We start from the raw sequence: 7,004 nt of genomic DNA, 5'->3' as shown, positions 1-7,004 counted from the left end.
TTTGTCATTTTTTTGCTCTTTCTAGTGTTTGGTGTATTTGATTAATGTTGTGTTCACTCTGCATCCTCTCGGTCTGTTACTGCACACTTCAGTCTGTATGTGATTAATGACTGATTCAGCTGAACTGAAGATGAAATTACCTCACAATCCTTCAAGAAAAGAAAAATCAGGTTAAATCCTAAGAGGCTGAGGTGAAACATGTACAATACATCTATTTTTAGTTCCTGTACATACAGTAATATATACAGCACACAAACCCTTTCATCGACTGCAGACACAGTAAAGACAGATAAGAAACATGAGATGAGAATATTGTATTAAATCCCCTAATGTCCTCTGTTTCCTCTCCGACCTACTGAATACATACTCTCAGTGCGTGTGTGCGTGTGTGTGTGTGTGTGCGTGTGTGTGTGTGTGTGTGTGTGTGTGTGTGTGTGTGTGTGTGTGTGTGTGTGTGTTGTCTGTGCTATTTCAGGTGTGGCAGGTTCAGCTGAATCAATATTTCTGAAGTAAGGGAGACACATGGGTTCATCTTTCACTGCACTGCAGAGGAATGAGATGCTGTTCTTAACAACACACATTACAGACATTAAAGGGCACCTATTATGCCCATTTTTACAAGATGTGATATAAGTCTAAGGTGTGTCCTGAATGTGTTCAGCTTAAATTACCCCATAGATCATCATTGCATGTCCAAAAACTATTATAAGGCAAGACTTTCAGTGGTCATGGGCGGGGCTTAATCAGTATGATGACACATTAACAAAAGAATTAAAACTGCAGAGCTGTGTCCGAAACCGCTCCCTATCCACTATATAGTGCACTATATATATCGGGTGTCGGCCATTTTGTAGTGGTGTCTGAAACCTGAGTGAACAACTTCATTTCCTACATTCATTTACTACTTTTTACCCACAATGCACTCTGATTTTAAGGGGAAAATTCGATGTATACTCGCTCACTCATATTTTCCATGATGCAACGGGAGACGAACGCATAAGTGGAATCAGCTAAAGGATACTGACAGTAAACACCAAAGATTTACGTTTATACACAATTTTTTAATTCTTGTTGTCAGTTATTTTCTACTTTTTTTTTTAAATAAACAAATGTAAAATAATTGTGATATATTTTTAAAAAATGTAATAAATATTTTTATAATTAATAAACAAATAAACAACAGTTACAAAAAAGCAGTTGTTTTGTTTTCTTTATTATTAACTAATACAATAAACATGACAAACTTTACCGTTTCACAGTACAATCAATAAAGCCACACAGGTGTAAGGGTTTATGACGAATCTCTGCGACAGCTCTCCGACACATGGTATTTATGTCAGAGTCCAAAATTGCTCACTCATTTTCGTTCCCTTCCTCCCCATATAGGGGACTCAATTGTAATTTGCTATATAGGGAATAGTGAATGAGTGAACGAGGGAGCGATTTCGGACGCAGCTCATGTCTAATGAGACAGTTTAATGCTGATTAAAAAAGGAGTAGGTGATTTTTTTCATTGTAGGGTTGCTGTGTCCACACACTTCCGATACACATTTATATCTAAACACCTTGTAGCCTAATCTAAACAATTTTGCATAAAAGGCGTGCTTTAAAACAAGTACTAATAGTAAAGTGGGTTTATATAAAACCCATGTATGTGAGGAAACCTGGTTGTTCGCTTAAAGTTCTGTTTTGTGATATTGATAGGGTTTTTTTTCATATAGGTGAGATTGCACAAAGTAGTGACTTGTACAGCCAATTTAATTTAATTTCAATAAAAAATCTAAGGCAAAAAGCTATTTTTACAGTGCAATTTAACATTAATTAACAAAAGTACAAATGCATGTAAAATCTATGTGTACAATTGTCCTTTTATGCATTTTTACTTTTAAATAATTCAAAAGGTACATCCTTTACATCTGACCTTGGGGGGGGAGTGATGGTCATATGATAGTCGTTTTTACGGATGCAGATGACTTTAAACTGCCTAAAATTTGTGCATTGCAATGCAAAATTTGCTTATGTTTATGTATTTTTTTACAGTTTTATAGGAACTCATTTAATTCATATTATAGAGCCTTTAGATCAAGCAAGATGTTTTCTTGCTGTAGACCATAAAGCCACAGGGTTTCCACAAATCCTGCAGTCTTCCTGTCACCACAATCAATAATCACACGGTGCACTGCTATTTTAAGAATAACTGTATTATGTTTAGTTATGTTACATTTCATGATGTCTGTCCCACTGTGATGCTCACATTTATTACATACAAATGATGCGTGACCTTATTAAGATTTACAGCAGTGCTCCCAAAAGACGCTTAATGATAGTACTAATATCTCTAATCAGTTGCCGAAGCCCAGCTAAAGTGTTGTGCGTCCCTGGAGAGCAACAAAAATACTCGACGCATGAAGACATGAAGGAATCGTGGTGGGGGGTTTTGGTGCAAGGTCTCATTGAGGGGTCAGATGGAAATGGAATGGTGTTTGTAATTAATCATCAGGTGGGCAGAGAGGTGGAGTCTTGTGCTTCCCCAGAAGATGCTACACCCTCACGGCCCCCTGGGCGATCCTTCATTCTTATTTATGAGTCTCTGCCCTGCCGCGGCACACGACACATCAGCTCCTCAAGGTTGGAGAGGAGACGCGGTTCATTCCAACATGCATCTGTACTCTGGATACGAGGAGAACCACCCGCCACCGCATTACTAAAGCAATAACTGAAGGAAGAGGCTGGAATTAAAGGCCAACTGAGGTCTCTTAATTCAGACCCCTCGGGGGACAGAAATTCAACTCTACATTATAGATGACCTTACAGAAAAATGACCTTAAGATCTTGACTGGCACACAACAGAAGACATATAGCAGACGTTGATTTCTTTCATGCTTGTGAATTATAGTTGTTGCTCTCAACAGTACCATGGTTGATCATTTGATGATTCATTGGATTATTGAAGGTGAAAACACACTTTGAATTTGGAAATATAAACATGATATTCCCTTTAGTACTGAATGAGTCAAAATGCAGACGGATGAGGAAAGAGAGGCTAAATGATACATCTCTGTCCAGAGGATCTAAAAGCTGGAAGATCTCTGCTTCACAGACCTTGGAGGCAACGTAGTCCCAGTTAATCTTAGTCACCTCAGATTGAGACATCAGTCCTGACTCATGAATCACCAGCTGTGACTGCTGTGATGCTCAACTCCTCTTAAAATGACTTTGAAAAACTTTTCCAGGCACACACACCCCACTGTGACTTTTATACAGGGACTTAAAATGAAGAAACCATGAGCATTTTTGATGCACATTTACAAATGACATAGACCACAGTACTGAGAAAAATGCACAGAAAGGTCATTTTAAATATTTAAAATGACCTTTCTGTGCATTTTTCTATATATTAGGGCTGTCAAAAGATTAATTGCGAATTATCGCATAAAAAATTCTGCACATATTGCTGTGTGTGTATTTATATTGCTGTATAGTATTTGTCATCTATATATGAATACACACATACATGTGAACATTTAAGAAAAATTTTGTTTATGTATTTTTTTTATTTATATTTCATACAAAATATATTAAAATCTAAATAAATATTTATGTGCATGTAAATGTTTCTTAAATACATATATGCATGTGTGTATTTTTTGTGTATATATGCGTATATATATATACACACAAAATAATTACAGTGCATACATATACATTATGCAAAAACTTTTATTATAAAACGGCCAGTTCTGGTTCTTCATTCTGATTGGTTGAAACGCGTTCTCAGCTGTGATAAAACTCACCAGTAAACCCACGGCTCAAACCGTATTACATAGCTTGTATCACTGCGCCACTGTTGTTGTGTACTGTAGAAAATAACTGTCAAAATGTCGGATTTTGTTGTCAATTTTGATTTATTGGGTGGGCTAATTATATTATATTGTATTAATTATAATCCTCAACAATTGAACAATTAATGGCGATATCCAGATAAGTGTCAATAAATATTGTTGAGTTTTCTTGTTGATTAATCATTAATGCTTCCGTGAGGAGTAGTTGTACCGTATATTATCCACTGGGTGGCGATCACTGATCAGTGGTGGCGATCTTACACAACATAAACACTGATGCTTTCACTCAACACTTTAAAACTCAAGTGTATTTTTTGATCAGCGATCTGAATCGGATTTCTAACAAAAGTCATTCACAGAAATGGAATTATCCCAACATTTTGCTCAAAATTTGAGAGGATAAAAGAACAATTGAAGGTAGGGTGAAACGTTTTTATTTTGTTGTTTGAAAGCAGAGGGTCTGTTCTTTCATTTGATATATTGTATGTTTATATATCTAAAGAAGAACATTTTTCTGGAAGGCATTAATGTTTAACTAAAGCTGGGTGGCAACTCTTTTAAAAAACGCTGGCAGGGAAAGTGTTAAGCATGCTTAACACAAGCACATGCTTCCAAGCATATCCACACGTCAACAGTTGCACGGTATAAATGTTAATGTATAAATTAGATGAATGTTAATTTATGAAAATAAACACCACAGTCTTAATGAATCATATTTTCATTGTGTCTTTGCTCCGTCTGTTTTGCTTGGGAACCGCTCTGTTGCAGACACACTTGAGTCTGAGGAACTACTTTGTTTGGCGGAAGACTAATATCTGTACTAATATAATTACAACTTATTTGCTGTGTTTTATTATATGAAATCCTGCTATACATAATTTGAAGCAACCGTTTTATAAACGCAGTGGGCCCCGCGAGGCGGTGGGTTGCCAGTGCATTTTATAACGGCTAAGGGGGTTTTAGGCACTTCGCTTCGCGTCGTGCCTAACAACGCCCCTTAGCCGTTATAAAATGCACTGGTAACCCACTGCTTCTTGGGGCTTATTGCTTTATTTTGTATGCGATTACTCACGATTAATCTTTTTAAGTAAAGAATATCATGTCCTGCCGGTGTAAATATGTCTGCAAAAGAGGCGTCTTTATACCCGTGTTAGTTCTTGATGTACTTTTATGTTTTCATGTCTGCTTTTCTGTTGTGTCTTTTATTATGTAAACTCTCTTATTTTGGAATTCTGTTTCTTTGTCATTGTTAAGATTGTTAAGGTGACTTGTCAAAAATTCAAAAATTATGTTTTTATATTTCTAGTAAACACATTTACACTTCAAAATTCATAAAACGTGTATTCATCTGCTGTAAAAATTAACACAAAATGTGTAAGTAGCTGCGTTTCCATTACCCTTTAAATTGCACAAATTGACATTGCAAATTGAAAATACGGCCAGTAGAAACATGGAAATTGATGTGTTTCCATTGGCTGTATTGTCAATTTGCAATGTCAGTTTGCACAAATGGTAATGAAAATGCAGTTAGTGTTTTAACTTTTGTTAAACACAGAGCTTATTTTTTGGGAGTACTCAAAAGTCTTTGTGAAAAATGAATGGGCTTTTTTGCTAGGGATCCAGTGTCCCGCTAACTTACGGGTTGGCCTACACATGATGTCATCCCTCCTGCTCTCTATTGTTGTGTTAAGACTAATAACTGGTGAGTCTTGGTCCTCGTCTTCTCTTTAGTTCATGCATTTGCTTGATTCGTGTTTAAAAAATATACCTGCAGATGTTTCACATGACAGATAAGTTAACATGCCAAATAATGTCTTTTCCTAAAGATGAATTTGTAAATGCTGTACTTAAGATGTCATACTGTATATGTCACACATTCAAAGTGTGCTGCCATTTCTGTCTATGATTTAGACAGAGATATTTAGAGATGAAAAAGGTTTGGCTAACTAGTTAATTTCTGTGATAAAAATAGGTTAAGTAAATTTGTTTTTGTTTTTAATAAGGGAATGTTTGTTGCACCATTAGACCAGCGAGGACTTCACATGTCTTTCCTTCACAAACACATATTAGGAGGTCAAATATGCCTAAAAATATAACATTTGGTTCCCAACAGATTCAAGCATTTTCATGAGCAAAAGTATTATACCTTAAGATCTGAGCTGAGATTTGTTTGGATTTCATCTGTGTCTATTTCACAGTCGAGTATTCCATGTATATTAGCCTAACCTTTCCTTATCCTTTTCCATCTCTTTTTCTCAATTTCCTCTTAATTGTTTCCTTTTCCTATTTGGCTTAAGTGATGTAAGAGAGTCCATGCATAATTTCCCCGTATCTCTCCAGGACTCGCTCAATGAATCATCTGCACTACATTTTCCCGTGCCATCTCTCCTCCTCTTCCTGAACACATTTCACACCTCAGAGATAAATGAGCCTATCCTCTGCTACAGTATACAATAATTCATTATATTCTTTTAAACATTATTTTTATCAACAGAGAGGTTTTACCCGGTTCAGAGATAGGAATTCAGTGTGTGCATGTATGATATGCATTTAACAATGAAGTTATCATCAAACACAAGGTCCAGCAACTTCTGGCTGTGTACATTGAAGCATTAATGCACTTCATTGTCATCATAATAATATAAGTTATAACATGAGAACACTGCACACAGTACACCTGCCCAACACATGATTGTTTCCTCCTGATGGTTGTCACATGACAACACACATACTGACATGAGATGATAAAGTGCTGAAGCTAAAGTCACTGAGCCGTGGTCTCTGAATGATGTCTGAATCTCCGGCACCGTGATCCACTCTTGGGTACAGGTATCACAGTGATGTTGATCATTTAAAGATGTTCCAGTGTTTGTGCAAATAAAAAAGCATATATAGATTTTATGGTGATATTATATACATTTTAGAAATACACAGCACAAGAAAATGACATATACTACCTTTACTTTACAGTATATGGGTTAGCATTAAATACCCACGTTAGCGGTTGAATCTTACTGACATCCATCTGTAGCTAACAATGGTCAGAAAATTAACCCTGGCTGTCCCTGGAGCAGTACCCTTTAAAAAAGTCCTAACATGTCCTATTTACTAACAGAAATGTTTACATTTGGTACCATTATGTACATATGAGGTGATATAAAC

The sequence above is a fragment of the Misgurnus anguillicaudatus genome, chromosome 7 (genome assembly GCF_027580225.2).
Source record: "Misgurnus anguillicaudatus chromosome 7, ASM2758022v2, whole genome shotgun sequence".
In the NCBI taxonomy this organism is placed as follows: domain Eukaryota; kingdom Metazoa; phylum Chordata; class Actinopteri; order Cypriniformes; family Cobitidae; genus Misgurnus; species Misgurnus anguillicaudatus.
This window is presented reverse-complemented; position numbering follows the sequence as displayed.